The following is a 20,731-nucleotide window of genomic DNA, read 5'->3' as shown; positions in this document are numbered from 1 at the left end:
TGGTTTGATTACCGAAACAATACGGTCGATGTCGGCGTATACTGTGCAACTGTGGCCCGTAAAAAGACTCATATTGGCGTTTCGTGTGTTGTGAATTTACGAATACCTGTTTTACAGCTCCGAAGAAGAGAGATCATTCGTCGTTACTGTCAAAATAAACTTCGCATAGAAATGAAATACGTTTTGTCTTTATGTAGTAAACGTGTAATGTCGGAATGTTACTGCTGCACTGTATCCAGAAAAGAAGAGAAAAATCCGCTAGGCTAATGCATGACAAAAAATGTGGCGAACCTTGCACTATGTCGCGCAAGGCTTGAAACACTGACACTGGACGAACCTCAAGTCTAATCTGGTTGCTTCTAGCTTGTTGCTAGGCTTTAGCTAGGTTAGTCACGACACGGATGCCCAAACTCCAGAACCGAGCGTTCGCGCTTCTCATAGATATACGGGCGCGTCGTAGTTGACGTACGGCTTCCATCGGTTCGGGCTGTTTTCGCAGCCACTGTTGCCTTTCCCGTGCCCTTGTATGGCAGCTTCGCACTTGTCGTGCCATGTCTTTCTACCCATTTATGTCTTTATTCTCATTATTTATTTCCATTTTCTCTCTCTCTCTTTCTTTCTAGATATTTCTCCCTACCTATCTCTTAGTGAATCAATGTTGGGTAGTGACCTAGTGGGATTTCCTCCTCCTCACCATCACAACTCTGATCCCTACGCTCCCTTCTCTGTCGCACGCCCTTGCTACACTATACTGTACAAGGCTATGCTATGCTCTTCTAGCGTGCCTAGATAGCCGAGTGGTTAGGACACTCGCATTCGGATGGATGGTACGCGGCTTCGAATCCCGCAACGTGAAGAATTTATTTCGGCAAGAATTTTTCTATTTATCTTGCTTTACATCTTTCTTTCCGTCTCTCTGTTTCCTTCTTTCTCTCTCTCGCTCTCTGTACCCGTTCCCAAGATTATTACAGGCCACGCCGAGTGGTGAAAATGTGAGGGTACCTTAAGCTTCGCCTTTAAGAGTTGAACGCGATAGCCAAATCCGGCCCCTTGTGCGCACTTCAACCACTAAGTGCATACTTATTATTGTGTGTTGTTACACCAACACGGACACCCACACAGACACACACACACGTGCGCGCGCGATGTATCTATAGTAGTGGTACAGGTTTTCGATCTAAAGCATTTACTTGTGCTAGAGTCTAGACATATTTCTCACAATGCCTCACAGATGGCAGCAAATTATCTAATGTTTGCCGTTTGCTTGATCAACGCCTCCACCAGAAAGGAGGCGTTCGCTTGATATGCTTTCCGCCAGATGGACATAGTTGTCCATTTTTGGAGTTGTTTGAAAGTTCGTGTGCGTTTTTAGCGGCGATGGCTGCACTATCCCGGCCTTTTACGACGCATGGTGTCGCGCAAAAACACGTAGTTTGATGGCCTCGCCAATGCGCCTACAAATCGCTGAATGGGCTCATTTTCGTCGTAACACCTGCCGAACAAAATGCGTTAAGGAGACTCCTTTCATCACATGGCATTTATGTAGTTTTTTTTTTTTTCGTAGCAGTTGCAAGTAACATCGTGGCTTTGTGGTAGGACACCGCTTGCCACGCAAACGGTCCGGGTTTCTGAATAAAGTTTCTTCCTTCTCCTCCTCGATCCTGAATGGGACCGAAGATATTTATTGTTTATTTTATTTGCATCTTTCTCGATTTTTCGCTCACAAGCGACGCCGACACCGACGGCGGAATTTCTGCGAAACAAGCTCTCAAACGCTATCGCGTTAATAGTGGGATCTGCGCAAATTCTGTGGCACATACCCATTCATGAGGATGATAGTTTTCTGATAGGCCGCACATTAGAGCTAGCTTAAACAGCTTTGCTGTTAAAAAAGAGAACACTGCAACTCTGACAAGCTGCTCGCGTTGTCTTTAGTTAAAAGCGCTACCGGATAAAATTGCGTCAGCAAGATGGTATGATTGCTCGCTACGGTTGGCTCCAGGCATCCTCTGATCAGTCGTCCTCTCGCAATGCACCGGATGTTGTCCACGGCTTGCCTTGCTGACAGTACACTGCTAACATGTTTTAACAAGGCACAAGGCAGCAGCCTCCCAGTGTTGTTGTTGTTGTTGTGGGACGGGTCACGGGCTCAACATCTTACTTCGGCACGTGACAAAGATTGAAAAAACAACAACAACAAGGAAATCTCACTAGAAAAACATTGCATGCGTGTCTTTATACGGCCAATGCATCGGGGCCACGCGAATGGCATGAAAGCTGACGTGAACACAATGAAATTTGGTTCCACATAGACATACAAGTGTAAATTGTTGGCAGTTAATCAATGTCGGAGGGACAAGCCGCGGTTCCAAGAAGAGTATTGGCAGCTGCATAATGTGCGTACGATATGCGCAAAAAATGTAAAAGGAATAATAATAGGCCGGAGCCTTATCTTATCTTACGACATCTCAATGTTCGCGGACCAGAATTTTAATCTCATCTCAGCGAAAACCGTTGCATCGCGCTCGACCGCAGGGAGGCCAAATAGCGCAGTGAGTAGCGAGTGCGTATCGTATGGCTCTTTGCATAAGGACTAGCTTCGTCTATGCATGACGTAGACTTGTTCTGGAGAATATATCCTCCGGCGGATGGGTGTTCATTTTTTATTTTGATTACGGCGCCTTTTCTGAGACACAATAACATATTTGTTGAGGAAGCTCGATGTTTTCAAAAGGAAAAGTGGTATTCTGCAAGCGCAAATATGCAGGGTGCCTGATAGTTGGAAGAGCCGGTGGAGAAAGAGAAAGAAGATAAGATTCACGCGTCTCCATCGCGTTAGCATATGGCACAACGCGACTGTGTTACCTAAGACGTTCCATCACCTTTGCGCGAATATAGAACGTCTCGGCACTCGTAAGAAGAGCTTGATTATAAAATATTTACTGCGATTTAACGTAACAAAAATATAACAAAACAACATATACGATTCGCCACCTATGCGGGTGGCATCCTCACTATACACTGGCACCAAATGAGCGGAGGTCGCCCAGTCCACCGTTAGCCACATATGTCCCTGCAAATGTCCGGTAGGGGGCCGCGGTTGTTGCTGCAAGCCGATTGGTCGCCACTGATGAACAGTGGACTGGGCGACCTCCGCTGACTTGGTGACAGTGTACACTTAGGAGGGCACCCGCATAGGTGGCGAAACGTCTATGTAATTTTCTTATGGTTTTGTACGTTAAGTTGGAGTAAATATTTTAGAATCATGAACTCACCCGGCTCTTGGAACATTTTTGCAAGAAGAGCTTGGTTGTCTGGAATAGACGCCGAAAACGTGATGAAAAATGTCCTCTATTTGCGAAAATTGTTACATGTTGCGTCAGAATTCACAGAACCTAAACAACCATTCAAAAACAAGGTCTTCTTCACAACGCTTTTAGCATATTCGCACCGTGCTTTCACAACCACTTTCGAAAAGCACTTGTGAAACAGAGGTCAGTGATAACAGCAGGGACCTCGCAGAATTTTCCAGAATCAGTGCGCTAACCCTGCTCCCGCGGTATAAAAAAAGTGAGAGGAAGCATTGCCAGTTTCACGTGTTTTCGCGTACGTGAACCTTTGGAATATGCTGACTGCAGCATCAATATTGCTTAAGCGAGTCGGATTTGTCCCGCTTGTGAGCATTAAATCTGATGCTTTGGTTCTGTTATATATAAATTATAATGATATACGCGGCTATGTTAGCTTTGTTTATCGCTTGGCTATTGTATCTGTGCACTCGAAAAACTCCAAGGCTTAATCTCATGGTAAACTGTAAGTTTAAGCGCGACACACAAGTAAATGAGCCGTTCATAGCATTAAAGCACCACGTGACCGAAAATAAACGTGACGTTCGTTTATATTAGTCTGCGGATAAGAGGGCGCGCCATGGTTGAGTCTTGTGCAAGCGCGAGCGAGCCGCGTACGCGGGATTAGCGGTTATCGCGCGCTTACGATCCGGAAGAGTTTTCGTTTGGCCAATAAATACAGAAGAAAAGTTTACGGGTTCAGAAATGTTGACATATTTTTTTACAAATAGCGAGAGTTATTCAAAAACATACGTGATAAAAGATTATATATTGCTGACTCTTCATAAACTACAGGCGCCCCATTGACAAACGTTTTTGCCTTCAGTTGGCCAGCTTCACTGTTAAGTCTGGTACTAAAGTAAGCTCGAATTTTCTCCATGAAGTATTCGTTGTAAGAGGTATTTGTGAATAGGAAGAGACAGATTCAACTCTGCACACTGCACATGTTATAGTATCAAATGAAGCGATATTTGTGGTTATTTTTCGAAAAATGATAAAATAAAATAAAATAGTATAATACAACGACACAAGACATTCCAAATATCGAAAGTGACCGCACTAGATAATCAAACTGCGCGATACCTCATGTCGGTAGATTATTTCTATACGGGTCCTTTGGAGAAATGTAATTACTCTCCATGTATAAAATTTCATAATTGCTACATATTTGCATGTAATAACCTATCTTATAATATATTGTCACGTGGTCGTGACGTCGAACGAAGACAAAAGGCAGCACGTCCGAGATGAAACTGTTTATTTGGCCGAACTTGTGGCGAGGAAACTGAGAACTAGAACTACAGCAATACACGCTGTACAATGATAGCGGGCGAACAGGGCGTCGTCCGTCGATCCAACTGGCAAGCGGTCAAGCGCGTCGGCTTTTATACAGGCGCTATGGAACTTTCCAGCAATATCGCTGGTGGCGGCGTTATCTCTTGACAAAGCTGGAACATTCGCGTGCGGCGCGCAATCTTAACAAAGCGATCTACTAAAATCGTGAAGCTTCTCGAACACTGCTTCGCGGCCAGCGTCGAGCGTTGATAACCGTCCTTGCTGGCCAAACTCGAACACATCAAAATAAAAGAAGAAGCGGGCGTGGCATTGCCCCCCTCTGAAAAAGCATCGTCCGGATGCTTGCAACAGAACATGGAAAGGAAAAAAACAAGTGCATACACAAATAAATTACAATAACAAAGGAAAAAATTGGCCGCGTATCTGCGTGCTTCGCTGCAAATGTCGTGTAAAGACGATAGGAGAGGCGCTGTGTGAGATATGGACGCCATCTGGCAATACGTCGTGAAACATGAGTGCTGTGTTGCGTGCTGGTAGTCCCGGCGCAGCAGCAGGCGAAGACCGGCGGTGACCAACGCGACCGGCGGGGACGCCAGCCAGCCCGAAAACGCGGTTGGCGCGAAGCGCTGAAGCAGAGAAACGTCCGCACTCAACGAGTACTCTCCACACACTCTTTATTTACACGTCGCCTGGGTAAAACAGGAACGCCAGAGCGGCGCCCACAACCGGCAGCCTGAAGACCGCCACAACGCTGCTTTTTCATTTTTTAAATATTTTTTTTCACCTTCTTGGCCTTCTCAAAACTAAAGTTTTTCAACACCAACCCATGGCATTCGTACAGTGCAATACAGAACCGAAACCGAAACACAACAATGAGCTCGTGCGAAGGGCACGGAGGAAGGCAAATTTCAGCGCAGTCGCATTTTCAGCTTTGTTGAAACAGCGCTCACTAGACGACGACGAAGTAAAAGAAGGCACACGACAGGCAGCGCCTGTCCTGTGCCTTCTTTTACTTCGTCGTCGTCTAGTGAGCGCTGTTTCAACAAAGATGAACCCATACAAACTCACTCAAGCTTCCATTCTTATGCATTTTCAGCGCAGCTTAAGAAACTAGGGTCCTTAAAATTACGTATGTATGCATTTTCTATTAAAGGAACACGCCACCTAATACTTGCCTAGTGATGTTGCACCTCAGATATGCATGATATTTACTTTTTGATCGACAACGTTCACAAGTATGAACAGCCATACCAGTTCAAGGCGGCTGGCCCTTGGGCAAGTGGTTCAACTTTGGCCGAGTGGCTGAATCGAGGGACGTGCCGACAAACAGAAAGACAGAAAGACAGACCAAAATTTCTGCGTTTAAGTTCCCCAAGAAAGACTATCGTCTTTAAAAGTAGAGTCCCCAGGTTCGCTAACGCGCAAAAAACGGCTTAAGGCGCACGACATGGACGACTTCAGGTCGTGCGCGGCGTCGCTGGGAGTTCGTAATGCCGTCCGGGATGACCTCGTAGCCAAGAGCGCCGAGGCGTCGAAGCACCTTGTATGGGCCGAAGTATCGCCGAAGAAGTTTTTCACTGAGCCCATGTCGGCGTATCGGCGTCCAGACCCACACACGGTCACCGGGTTGGTATCCATGTGGCGTCGTCGAAGATTATAGTGACGGCTGTCGACCCTCTGCTGGTTCTTGATGCGCAGGCGGGTGAGCTGTCGAGCTTTTTCGGCGCGTTGCAAATAGGCGGCAACGTCGAGATCGTCTTCGTCGGTGGCGGTTGGTAGCATTGCGTCGAGCGTCGTTGCCGGGCTCCCTCCGTAGACCAGCTTGTACGGCGTCATTTGCGTCGTTTCTTGCATGACCGTGTTGTATGCGAAGGACACATACGGAAGTATGGCATCCCACGTCTTGGGTTCGACGTCGACATACATGGCCAGCATGTCGGCGATGGTCTTGTTTAGCCGCTCGGTGAGGCCATTGGTCTGTGGGTGGTACGCTGTGGTCCGGCGAGGTCAGCAGTAAACGCCGTACCTCTGTCGGTGATGAGGACCTCTGGGGCGCCATGACGCAGGTGGATGTTCTCAACGAAGAACTTCGCTACCTCGGCGGCACTGCCTCTGGGTAGGGCCCTTGTCTCGGCGTAGCGGGTGACGTAGTCGGTAGCTACGACGATCCATTTGTTTCCGGTATTGGACATCGGGAACGGCCCCAGTAAGTCCATCCCAATTTGCTGGAACGGCCGTCGAGGTGGCTCGATAGGCTGCAGAAGTCCGGCTGGCCTAGTCGGCGGTGTCTTGCGTCGCTGACAGTCCCGGCAGGTCTTGACGTAGCGAGTTACGTCGGCGACAAGGCGCGGCCAGTAGTACTTTTCCTGTATTCTTGCGAGCGTGCGATAAACACCCAGGTGTCCAGACGTCGGGTCGTCATGCAGAGCCTGGAGGACCTCTGGTCGCAATGTCGAGGGCACTACGAGAAGGGAATCGGCTCGAAGCGGCGAGAAGTTCTTCTTAAGGAGAACACAGTTGCGCAAGAAAAACGACGTCAGTCCTCGCGTGAATACCTTGGGAACAACGGTGGTCCTGCCCTCGAGGTATTCCACAAGGCCCCTGAGTTCTGGGTCCGCTCGCTGTCGTTCGGCGAAGTCTTCGGCACTTATGGTTCCCAAGAAGCAGTCATCCTCCATGTCGTCCTGCGGCGGTGGGTCGACGGTGGCGCGGGACAGGCAGTCAGCGTCGGAGTGTTTTCTTCCGGACTTGTAAACGACGGTTATGTCAAATTCTTGAAGTCATAGGCTCCACCGTGCGAGGCGACCTGAAGGGTCCTTCAAGTTAGCTAGCCAACACAAGGCGTGGTGTTCGCTCACAACTTTGAAGGGCCGGCCGTAGAGGTAGGGGCGAAACTTCGATGTAGCCCAGATGATGGCCAGGCACTCCTTTTCTGTTTTGGAGTAGTTGATTTCTGCCTTTGATAGCGACCGGCTAGCATAACTGATGACCCTTTCGAATCCGTCGGTCTTCTGCACAAGGACGGCGCCGAGTCCTACGCTGCTTGCGTCGGTGTGGATTTCCGTATCGGCGTATTCGTCGAAATGCGCAAGTATGGGAGGCGTCTGCAGGCGTCGTTTCAATTCTTGAAATGCTTGAACTTGCGACGTTTCCCACCTAAATTCAACGTCGGCCTTCGTGAGTTGCGTCAGTGGCTCGGCGATCCGTGAAAATTCCTTGACGAAACGTCTGTAATAGGCGCACAAGCCGAGAAAACGGCGTACGGCCTTCTTGTCTGTGGGCGTCGGGAAGTCAGCGATGGCAGCTGTTTTCCGCGGGTCCGGGCGAACACCACCCTCGCTGATCACGTGACCCAAGAACAAGAGCTCCTCGTACGCGAAGCGGCACTTTTCAGGCTTCAAGGTGAGTCCGGAGGTCTTGATTGCTTGAAGTACAATTTCAAGGCGCCGAAGGTGTTCGTCGAAGTTTTTGGAAAACACAACGACGTCGTCCAAGTACACGAGGCACGTCTGCCACTTCAAGCCGGCCAGTACTGTATCCATAACCCGTTGAAAAGTCGCAGGTGCCGAGCAAAGACTAAATGGCATGACCTTGAACTCGAACAGGCCGTCTGGTGTTATAAAAGCAGTCTTTTCTCGGTCTCTCTCGTCGACTTCTATTTGCCAGTAACCGGTCTTGAGGTCCATCGACGAAAACTACTTTGCGTTGTGTAATCGATCCAGGGTGTCGTCTATCCGGGGAAGGGGATACACGTCCTTCTTCGTGAATTTGTTCAGGCGACGATACTCTACGCAAAAACGTAGAGTTCCATCCTTCTTCTTCACTAGCACCACGGGGGATGCCCACGGACTCTTCGACGGCTGGATGATGTCGTCGCGTAGCATTTCGTCGACCTGTTTCTTAACGGCCTCGCGTTCTCGCGTCGAAACACTGTACGGGCTCTGACGGAGTGGTCTGGCGCTTTCCTCTGTTATGATGCGATGTTTTGCCACGGGAGTCTGTCTAATTCTTGACGAAAAGCAGTCCTTGTATTGCAAGAGCAGGGTTTTGAGCTGTTCTTGTTTGTGCTTCTGAAGGCTGGGATTGATGTCGAAAGCTGGTTGCGGCGCTCTATTCGTCGGAGTAGGCTCGGAAGAATCGGTGAGGCCGAAAGCATTGCTGGCTTCTACGATTTCTTCGATGTAGGCGACCATCGTGCCTTTGCTCACGTGCTTGTACTCGTTGCTAAAATTCGTGAGCATAACTGTTGCTTTCCCTGCCCGCAGCTCTGCTACTCCTCTTGCGACGCAAATCTTGTGGTTAATCAAGTGGTGCTGGTCGCCTTCAACAACGTCTTCGAGGTCTGCTGATTTCTGAGTGCCGACGGAAATGATGACGCTGGAGCGAGGGGGAATGGTGACCTGGTCTTCCAGCACATTCAAGGCGTGCTTTCTTGGCGGAGTGCGCGGCGGTAGTGCCTTTTCCGTGGACAGTGTTATTGACTTAGACCTCAGGTCGATAATTGCACCATGAAGGCCTAAGAAGTCCATACCAAGGATGACATCTCTCGAGCAACGCGGCGGGATTACGAAGTTCGCGGGATAAATCCGGTTGTTAATGGTGAGTCTCGCTGTGCAGATTCCCTCCGGCGTTACGAGGTGACCTCCAGCTGTCCGGATTTCGGGGCCTTCCCAGGCTGTCCTAACTTTTTTCAGCTTCGTGGTGAACGGTCCACTGATGACAGAATAGTCGGCTCCGGTGTCGACGAGGGCTGTGATGCTGTGGCCGTCGATACGAACGTCGAGGTCGCTAGTTCGTCGTCTTGCGTTGCAGTTAGGTCGTGGCGTCGGGTCACGGCTACGTCGGTTTGTTCCGCTGCTTCCACGTTGCGTCGTCAGGTCTACTTCGGTCCGCGAGGTTTCGTCGTCAGGGGTTCGCGTCGTGTCCTGAAGCCTTCGTCGTGGCGGCGGCGTCGGCGGCGGAGGGTCTTCGATATTTCGTCGTACAGCAACCGCACCTCCATCGGTTGCTGCCCTTAGTTTTCCGGATGCCGGCTAGGTGACAGGCCCCTGGTTGGGCCAGTGTATGGTCGGCGTTGGGGAGAGGCGTAGCGGCCTGGCGACGGCGATCGGGAAGGTCCTCGGGGGGTCCACTGCGCTCCTGCCAGATAGTCGGCGATGTCACGTGGTCGTTCACCCTGCTGTGGACGCGGCGCGTCGACGGCGAACCCACGCAGTCCCATCTGTCGATAATGGCAGCGGCGGTAGGTGTGGCCGGCTTCTCCGCAGTGGTAGCAGAGTGGACGATGGTCGGGGGCGCGCCAAATGTCGGTCTTCCTCGGCGTGTATCGCTGACCGGCTGGCGGGCGGTATGACGTCGGTGGTGGCGGCGGTGGTGCCTGGCGGCGGAACTGGTGGTGCGGCGCGGCGTCTTGACGTGGGCGAGGAGAGGGGGCGTTGCGTCGGGCTGCAGCAGCATAGCTCAGTGCTTGCAGCTGCGGCGGTGCCGGCTGAGGAACACCCAGTGACTGTTGGATTTCCTCGCGTACAACGTCCGCAATCGACGTCACTTCGGGCTGTGCAAAAGGTGCGAGCTTTCGCAGCTCCTCTCGCACGATGGCTCGGATCGTTTCGCGCAAGTCGTCGGAGCCGAGGGCATGAACTGCTGCGCTGTCTTGGAATGCGCGGCGATTGTACTGTCGGGTTCGCATTTCCAGCGTCTTCTCGATGGTTGTGGCTTCGGAAACAAATTCCTGGACTGTCTTGGGTGGGTTCCGCATGAGCCCAGCGAAGAGCTCCTGCTTAACTCCTCGCATGAGAAGGCGAACTTTTTTTTTCTTCGGGCATGGTAGGGTCTGCGTGGCGAAACAGCCTGGTCATCTCTTCCGTGAGGAGCGCCACGTTTTCGTTCGGCATCTGCACGCGGGTCTCGAGCAGAGCCTCAGCCCTCTCTTTGCGGACGACGCTCGTGAATGTGGTGAGGAACCTGTCGCGAAAAATGTCCCACGTTGTCAGGCTTCGCTCTTGGTTCTCGAACCAGGTCCGAGCGGCGTCTTCTAAAGCGAAATAGACATGCCGCAGCTTGTCTTCGCTGGTCCAGGCATTGAAAACGGCGACTCGGTCGTAGGCTTCGAACCAGCTTTCCGGGTCTTCGAACGACGATCCGCAGAAGGTTGGCGGCTCCTTGGGCGTCCGGAGAAGGATCGGTGCGGGCGGCACAGCGTCTGTCATCGTCGCTGTGGTCGAGGTCAGGATCTTTGTTTGCCGGGTCTTTTCAGGTGGAGGCCCGTGCTCAGGTGGTAGACCTTGTTGCCTGCGGCTTGCTCGACGATCCGGGTTTTCTTTGCCGTCGTCCTCCACGCGGCTTGGGCTTGGGTCAGCGCTTCGCGGGGGCGTCCGGATCATGGAAGAAGCAGCACCTCCACCAGATGTCACGTGGTCGTGACGTCGACGAAGACAACAGGCAGCACGTCCGAGATGAAACTGTTTATTTGGCCGAACTTCTGGCCGAGAAACTGAGAACTAGAACTACAGCAATACACGCTGTACAATGATAGCGGCGAACAGGGCGTCGTCCGTCGATCAACTGGCAAGCGGTCAAGCGCGTCGGCTTTTATACAGGCGCTATGGAACTTTCCAGCAATATCGCTGGTGGCGGCGTTATCTCTTGACAAAGCTGGAACATTCGCGTGCGGCGCGCAATCTTAACAAAGCGATCTACCAAAATCGTGAAGCTTCTCGAACACTGCTTCGCGGCCAGCGTCGAGCGTTGATAACCGTCCTTGCTGGCCAAACTCGAACACATCAAAATAAAAGAGGCGGGCGTGGCAATATATCTGTGCTTAATGACCTCACAAAAGATCTGCTGCAAGGGCAAAATTTCAAGGACCCGTTTTATAAGATTAGCCAGGTGCGAGCATGTGAAAGACTTTATGCACAGTGGTGATAAGGCAACACTTGTCTCACTGGTCGCACACGTCAGCTCAGGCAGGCGCTACAGTAATGCCGAGTCCAGACTATGGTTTTCAATAATTTCCAAAACTTTCAACAAAAATATCGAATAAATCCAGCTTTCACGTAAGCTTTTTTCGCTTTTGCCGTGCCTTCTATGTGTAAAAGACCGAAGTATCGCGAACAAATTGGCAGTGTATATGCAGCTCTTGTCATATGCAAATAAGGGAACAGATTTGAACTAAAAGTATACAGCCTCTAGGTGCCGTTGAAATGCGCCTCTTCCTTTTTCTATTGTATACTTCAGCCAGAATTAACTGGATAGAGTACTGCGGCAGAAACGCCACGATATATTACTTACAGCGTCAAGTCGCGTGAAATGTTTGCGTGCATTTCATAAAATTCGGCTTCTCTGCAAGCACATCACTTTGTTCGATCAAATAATTTCGCCAATCACCAAGCTTCCCACGCATTTCGTGATTACTCCAAGTACTACACTAAAGCGCATTTTACCTTTACGTGGGAGCTATGCCGCTACGCAACCAATAATAAATGGACGATATGGGTGCAAATTGGAAGTAAACAACGTTAAGTGAAATTTAACAAATTGATAACGCAAGTCGTATCGCTCATCTCACAAAGTTATGAAGTGGAAATGTAATTTCAAGAATTATTTTTTATAGACAGCTCTTTCAATACGCATTCCAATTTCATAAAATTCCACGCACTTCTGAAGGCGGTTAGTTGAGCCCTCGGTGAAATTCACATTTTATATTTTTAGAAAATGTGAGGCCAGGACATTTTCGAGTTATGGGGATTTTCTTTTTGCATTAGCGCAGACGTCGGTATATGCGGCAAATGCTATCACAGACGCCTGAAGGCCAGTAATAATCGATTCAAGACACGTGCGCCGCTGCTGGCGCCCAAGTTCAGTGGCACCATGCCGCCTCAAACGACCGCAGTAATGGTTGCAGCAGAGTGAAGCGGGCCCTAATGCGATTGGGCAGGTTAATGTTTCGGCGAGGAACCGACACAAACCATTTAGAGAGAACTGATGTCCCCATCACGCTTGCAAAGTGGCAGAATGAATGGAATACGTGTGTTCTTGCGGGTAGTGACAAAATGGCATTCACTACTTAGTACGGCCACCAGCACTCTTAACACGAACGCTCCGCGTAGCAGCCTGGGCCGGCTTGGACTAACGCCAGGGCCGCGAAGCGCTGATCTGCATGTTTGCGGCAGCTGACAATTGCTGGAGCGCATCTCGATTTGATTGGCAAACCTGTCGATAGCTCCAGCTGTTATCAGCCGCCGCAAGCATCCGGACACTGAAATTCGCGGCGTTGGCGTCAGTACGAGGCGGTGCAGGCCTTCCTGCGGAGCGTTCATGTTAAACGTGCTGACGGCAGTACCTTCGCGCAGGGACGTGTCGCTAATACCGGCAAAGCTATGCCGCAGCTTTGCCAAAAATTACAGGATATCCTTGGCATTATTTTCATCATAACATAAAAACTCTTCAATGGAGCACATCAGGGAGATATTATGCGCAGTAGTCTGTTAAAGCGTGAATAGCTGGGCCGGTTGGTTCAAGTTTACATGCACGAAAAACCAGCGAAATCCCAAAGCAAGGACAAAGTAAAAGGCACACTCGGTATGGGAGTTGATCTGCCTTTTCCTTCGTCTTTGTTTTAAGTGTTTGCCGGTTTTTCTTGCATGTAAAGAGTAATCTAGTACAGCGAGTTCGCATTCCTACTAGCAATTCACAACAACCCTCTCTTCGTAGAATGCCCTGATGTCTGCTACGCGTCACCGCAGTCTTACAAACTACTTCTGACCACGGACGTAAAGGTGGTGAAACGAATAGAAAGGCTAAAAATGATCATTAGTGTCCAAAGAAACTAAACAAGATTTAGTGTGAAGTATATACGTCAGGCAACATGTATACCAGTTGGCAGACATAAGGGAGATATTGCTAATGCTAGCGAACAGCCGAACGCTCCGAGGAAAATATTATCTTTCGTACCACCACCGCGATCGGTGGGGGCACGAAAGAAAATATTTTTAATTGGCACATTTATATTTTTAATTTGCATTCGCTAAGAAAGTGTCAATTGACCCACAGCCACTACACATTTAATTGACATAATATTGAGCACTCTAAATGAGGGATGTTGTGCACAACATTAACTTGAAGGCGGAATTACAAAACTTACCTTGTGGGCGTGTGTGTGTTTGTGTATGTGTTTGTGTGTGCGTGCATGCGAGCCCGTTCCCCTTCATATTGGTCGGCCGAGTTCTCAAATGATATGGCCAGCACCACGGCTGGCTGCAGTTTTTTCTTAAGCATATTTTTCTATAAGCCGAAGTTCGTTAATACGGGTCCTGCATGAGGAAATAACCAAACTTGAGGATAGAGTTACAGCACTCAGTGGAGCAGCAGTGTATTGCATACAACTGCATGCAAGGGTATGCTTTCAGGTACTGACCTGTGTGGCGCACGTGCTTGTGAACTATGTACACGGATCGTGTCGCGTTCAAGTGTCAGACGTGCATTTGCTTCAATGATGAGTTAAATTCTGTCTTTCGAGATTAGCAAAAATACCGTTGACTCAATGTTTATGGCAATCAATGCTTTGGACAGGCAGTGCCTTCATTATTATTATTTTATTACTATTTATTTATTAGAAGTAAGACAAAAAATCACAGCATATCCACAGAGTGAATGATGAGGAGTGGGCGAAGCTGCGGAGGTTCATCGGTAAACCGTGAATCTTCCGTGAATTCTGCCCAGTACATCATCACCGGACGTGAGATCGGGCGCGTTTATACTAAGATTCGATGAGTTATGACGACTTGGCAGCTCACTTTAATTTTACATGTACGCTGTGAATTTTCATTGTTTAGAAAACCATTGCTTTTGAAAACATCTGGCGTCTCGTTAAGCAGCTGGCGTCTTTTCGTTTCGCTTTAGAAACATAGAAACATCTGGCGTTCTTTCGTTTTGCTTTTAGAAAGCATCTGGCGTCTTTTGTTGGTTTATTTCATCAATCAACGGCGTTTGAACAAAATTTTATTGTTTAATCACGCACAGGAGAAATCTCACCAGGCACTACCTTGGAGGTAAACAATGCCTGCTAATGCGAATGAGACACAGAAGAAGTCGGCTTTTAGCTAACACTTACACTTATACTTCTACTAACGTTTCCTACTGGAACATGCCAATGGCTGCTAATGGGGAATGAGAGACAGAAGAATTCGGCTTTTAGTTAACGCGCACGCTGCGAATTTTTTATTGTTCAACAACGCACAGGAGAAATCTCCCACCGGCACCACCTTGGAGGTCAAGATCTGGTACTAGCGTTACGACTGGTTACGCACTACTACGAGGGACGAACGGGTGCCGACTTAAGGAGCTTCGCCCCTAAAATGCGGATCGAACACGTCGTTGTAGCAGACTTAGGCGGAATAACTGAGGGTTCGAGGAACGCGTCTTTCAAAGGTCGTGCATTTTTAAAGAGGCTCTGCAACACTTTTTCAGCATGGTCAGAAAACGCTGCCGATCGGTATAGTCTAGGCTCCCGAAAACATGCGAGCCAAACATTATAGCGCAGCACGCGGCCTGGTATTTACAATACAATAGCAAAATCAGCAAAAAAGTTACACCATCTCCCGCTAAAGGGGACCATGAGGCGACGCGAGAGAGAGAGAGAGAGAGAGAAACTTTATTTGCGTATAACGCGGAGCAAAGCAAATGGTCGGGCCCCTATTCCAGGGCTCCGCTGGCCCTTGCCATCTTCTCTGCCCGTTGGATCAGACAAAGCTGATCATCAAAGGCCGAGCTGGACAGCAGTGCCTCCCATTTTTCCTCTGTGTTATTCATGTTGTGGTGTTCTTCGTTGTGAAGTGTACACTCCCATGTAATGTGAAACAGAGTTGGTGGGGCCCCGCACCACGGACATATATCTCTGTATGCTGTGGGGTAGAATACATGTAGCCTGTGTAAGTTCGTGTATGTGTTTGTCTGGAGTCTGCGTAACGCCGCAGATTCCATTGCTGTGAGGTTCTTATGCGGTGCTGGATAGAGTTTTCTATTCTCCCTGTAATACTGAAGAATTGTAGCAAAATTAGGGTCTAGGGGCGTTGGGTCCTCTATTGCAGTGTGCAAGGAAGCTCGGTGATTTGTGAAGCCTCGAGCCGCCTCATCCGCAAACTGGTTCCCGGTGACGCCCGCATGCCCTGGCGCCCAGATAATCGTTTGGGTGTATTCAATTGGAAAATCTCTAGGAGCTTTGGTTAGAATTTGGAAGGCCTTCGTACATATTCTACCCCTTTCGTAGTTCCTACATGCAGCCTTCGAATCCGTGATTATTGTCAGTGGGGCTTTTCGCTCCCTGCCCTCCTTGATTGCCAGTGCTAGCGCTATCTCCTCCGCTTCTGTAATGGAGGCTTGGGCTATGGAGGCACAACTTGTAATGTTTCCTTTTCGGTCTGTGACCACAGCCACCATATTTTTTGCATTAGTCTGATATGGTGCTGCGTCTGTAAATCTTGCCGTATTCAAATATTTTGTCTTTTTATCTATGTAAGCTGCTCTTGCTTTACGCCTTCCAGCATGTAGAATCGGATCCATGTTCTTCGGTAGGGGACATATCTTGTACCAGGCTCTAACTAAGCACGACAATTCCTTAGCTCTTCCATGTGCCTGTACTTGTCCACCGAGACCGATCCTCTGAAGAAGTTCTCTGCCGGTTGGCGTCTGTAGCAGGCGGTTAATCTGTGTGGTCACTTGCGCTTCAGCCAACTCATCAAAGGTATTGTGGAGTCCAAGCGCTAACAGCTTCGCAGTTGAAGTGCTTTGTGGTAGTCGCAGAGCCGCTTTATACGCCATCCTTATTATTTTGTCGGCTTTTTCTTTCTCCTCTTTGTTCATGTTGTGGTAGGGTAGCGAGTACGTTAGTCTGCTGATGACTAAGCTCTTTACCAAACGAAGCGCGTCTTGCTCTTTCAGTCCAGCACGATTGTTCGTTATTCGGACTATCATACGAACAATTTGTTGAGCTGTTCGTTTAATCATGTTCAGTGTGTGGAGACATCGCTGATTGGACTGTAGCCACATCCCTAGGATTCGAACGGTCGTTTTCTCTGGAATAATATTGCCTTCTAACTTGACCTCAAGGCGAAGGCTCGGGTCTGTCCTTTGTTTTTTACTTTTGGAGAATCGAATGAGTTCCGATTTGTCTGCTGAGCACTGAAGTCCCCTTTCTCTAGTGTACTCTTCGATTGTTTTAGCTGCAAATTGGAGCCGTTCTTCTTTTTCTGCCAGGCTACCCTTGGTTGTCCATATAGTGATGTCATCCGCATAGAAGGAGTGTCGGATGTCTGGAATATCTTCGAGTTTTCTGGCTAGACCAATCATAGCTATATTGAAAAGCGTAGGCGAGATCACAGCGCCTTGAGGTGTGCCTTTGCTCGGTGGGTGGAAGACTTTAGATTCGTCTTCTCCTACTTTGATGACAGCGGTTCTTTTAGTAAGGAAGTTTTGGACGTATTGGTACGTCCTTTGACCGCAGTTCGTTTCTGCTAGCCCATCTAGTATGGCCTTATGGCTTACGTTGTCAAATGCGCCTTTTATGTCGATGGCCATGACAATGTTTTCTCCTGCTGTTGGAACATTTGTTAGTACTTCCTCCTTTAAAAGTAGAAGGATGTCCTGTGTCGAGAGGTTTGGGCGGAAACCAAAAGCCGGAGCATTTGCACGATCGCGTTCCGTTGGCGTTCGTTGCGCATGCTACCAACCTCGGTCAGATTGTTATCGAACAGAGAGAAAAACAACTTTATTGACGGCACAGCGAGGTCGTTGAATTTAGCTTGCCGGTGGTTCGAATGGTGGTGGCAAGTAGCTCGCCACGACCTTTTCGGCCCAGTTAATTACTTCTGTCTGAATACGTTGTTCATTTGATGACAGGAGTGACTCCCACGCCTCGAGGAAGGAAGCTGGCTGTACTGCTTTTGGAGGCGGGTTTCCCTCGCATTCCCAAAGAATGCGATTTTGGGTAGCCTTCAGGCAGCCGCAATGTCGGCAGTGTGGTTGAATTGATTCCGGGTAAATTTTAGACAGCCGATGGGGGCTGGGAAAAGAATCTGTTTGAATTTGCCTCCAGATCGTAGCCTGTTCCCTTGTGAGGTCTGTATGCGGGGCCGCGTATGTCTTGCGGTTCTCTCTATAATATGCTGTAATTTCATTATATGTGGTGATTCCCTCCTGCGGGAAGTCCAGGGTTGAAGGGTCCACCTCCCGGTTGATCAAACCTCGGGCTAAAGTCGGTCGCACACGTTGCAGCTGTGCCCGAAGCTCTGGTGGAGGAATTCGCGCTGGAACCGGGTGTCGGCACCGTCGAAGCCCGGGCGTTGAAGTTGTCTAGGATGGCGTTGTGCACGGGCGTAGGACTCGCGTCGTCTGTCCGCAGCCGGCGCGTCGGCTCGACGCTGACGCTTGGCTTCGACGTCGGCGTTTCGTACGGCAGGGTTTGCTTGCCGACGCTGCGTTGCGTTTCGGCATGTCGAGCCCGCGTTTCATCCGTAGCAGTTTCCCGCCGACGTTGCCGTTTGCGCTGGGCTTCCCTGCGGGCTCCGCTTGCCGAAGTTTACGTTGCGCTTCGGCGCGTCGAGCCTTCCGCTGCTCCACTCGCTGCTCCGCAACCTCGGCAGGCGTTAAGGTATTACTGCAACTGGCGCCGACGATGACGTTGGAACTCATGACACCGGCGCAGCCGGCGCAGTGACTGAGCGTGTGTACGACCTAACGCGAGCCTTTTATCTAAACGAGGAGGGGAGGGGAGAGGGGGACGAGGAGTGGAGATGGGCAGAGGGGAGTGGAGAGGAGGTGTGTAGAGAGGGTTTGAGCATGCGCAGTAAGGGTGGTCACGCTGCACACCACCACCACCACTACCACCGGATTGAACTCCGCCATAAGATGCTTCGCATCTAAAAGTGCTTTCTTTTGCCTCGACAAAAAATGGTGCTTATGGCCTCACTGGCTGGTTCCACGCCAATGGCTGATGAACATGGCGCGCTCGGTAGTTACTGCGGCCGCCGCGAGAGGCCGCCACTCCCCCGCGCGCGCACTGGAATACGCCACGCGTTCGAAGAAATAAAAAGGAAATGTGCTCAAGGTCATGAGGTGCGCGTGACGTACCTTCTTCCCCCGTGTCACCCCCCACCCCCTACTTAGCTTTCAGTGCTTTCGTCGGGGCGAGGAAAGAGATAAATAAATTACAGTGTGCGACAAAGATTTGTAACACCGCACGTACTGGACGAATTCTACAAATCTTTTTTGCCGCGTTACATTCGTGAGGCAATAACTTCCTTTAGTGAAGTCATACAATGTCTACTAGGAAAAGTGCTTTAAGCTGCTCTCCACACGGAGGGAGGGGGGGAAAGGCGCGCCCAATCATTCCGAAACTTGCCTGTCTGGTAAGTAGCGGGCGGTAGTCTTTGCACGTGACGGGTCCATGAAGAGTAAATAATTAGGAGAACGCATGTCGCAAACGTCCACGACACAGATGCAAGGAGGTACGTCGGCCCGTCTACTCTTGCGATCAAAAAAATAACCCGAGAAAAGGTAATTTGTATTTTATAGGGCGCTAATACTGCGTCATGGAAACTCGAAACTTAGTTCACAAATAAGCTTCACAGCTATACCCGCGTATATTTCTAGCGGCCACTTTAGCTCTTGTTGTGTATACCTCCGCGCCGCACTTTCTTCTTCAGAATCCCTCACCTAGTTCGCTCCTGTGCTGCAATTGTGGCCGTACATGGAAGTTTGTTTTGGCAGAACGGTTGTTCATCAGACACAGCATCACAACTTTCCTGCGGATAAATGGACACCTCAGCTTACATGCAAGACTCCATCGCAGCTTCCTTTCTCCAGAGCTGCGAAGACTGACACCTTCACCTTGATGTGTCATCAAAATTTTCTGTGTTTGCTAGATCTTCAAACCACGTTATCTTTTAAGGTCAGTTGATCACTTTCACTGCCTTCGTACGTTCTATTCGAAATTTATAAAACTGAAAAAAATGTATTGTGCGTTGGATGTTTTATGAGTATGCAACTGCGTAATTATGGTGATTTACATTATTACTGTACTGCAACACGCTGTCTTCCTTGTCGCGGCGTGTAGTCGCGGCGTGTATGCTTGCCTAAACCAAGAGATGCAATGAAGTTAAATCTCTGCAGACCAATAATCTCGTCCATTCCCAAAGCAAGCAAAACAGAGCTATCGCTCGACAAACTTGGTTGAACTGCATCAAACTACGGCAAGTTGTTGAAATCTCCCTGCTTTATTTTTTGCCTTTCTACTGACGTGAGAGAACGCGTTGGCATTGTTAACGGTTTTGTTCTCTCCACTTGCGCTGCAATTTTATTCTTGAGCACTAATCGACACCGATACTGAAGCCGAAGTGTACAACACTGTGAACTTGCGAAGCGCCATCAGGCCTCGGTGAGAATATACGGATGTAATAATTAGAAGATTTCCCGATTGCGAAGACTCTAGTATTACCAGCAGTCAGGCAGAGACAAATTCATTTTTTGTGCAGATTATGCAGTGGAAATCTCCGAAAAGTACCTACGCCGAAGTGACTAACGCTGTTCCTCCAAGCTTTCAAGACTCCTTGCTCTGCAACCGAGGCAGCACACGGTTGTCTCAACGCCACACCTGATTTTCTAAATCAAAGCTCGCCTCACATTGCCGCCAAAAGGTGAGCACACGTTCCTGCCCATGTAAGCAGAGGGCTTGAAGCAGTACTGAGCAGCTGCCTCTTGGCGATGCTCGACAATCTCTGGCGATTTCAAGCGATTAAGAAGGGCCTGGCTCCTCTCTTTAGCTGCAGGCCTTGATTAATTACGGTCAGTGTGGATAGTGCCAGCTCAGCTCTCCCACAAATTTAAACGCAGAATGCTACCACAACTTCAGTACGAAGTGCGAAACTTTAGGCCATGCGGTGCATTTTACATTCACCGATAAAAAAAGACATATCGCTCATATGGTGTGCTGTGACAAGCGATAAGCAAATTCTGCCCAGAGAAACTGTCTTTTGGATCAAGAGAGTGTTGACCAGGCATGGAGAAACCACTCGGTAGGACTCAAATGTAATTCG

This window comes from Rhipicephalus sanguineus, chromosome 3 (genome assembly GCF_013339695.2).
Source record: "Rhipicephalus sanguineus isolate Rsan-2018 chromosome 3, BIME_Rsan_1.4, whole genome shotgun sequence".
Classification (NCBI taxonomy): Eukaryota; Metazoa; Arthropoda; class Arachnida; order Ixodida; family Ixodidae; genus Rhipicephalus; species Rhipicephalus sanguineus.
Note: the sequence above shows the minus strand (reverse complement) of the source record.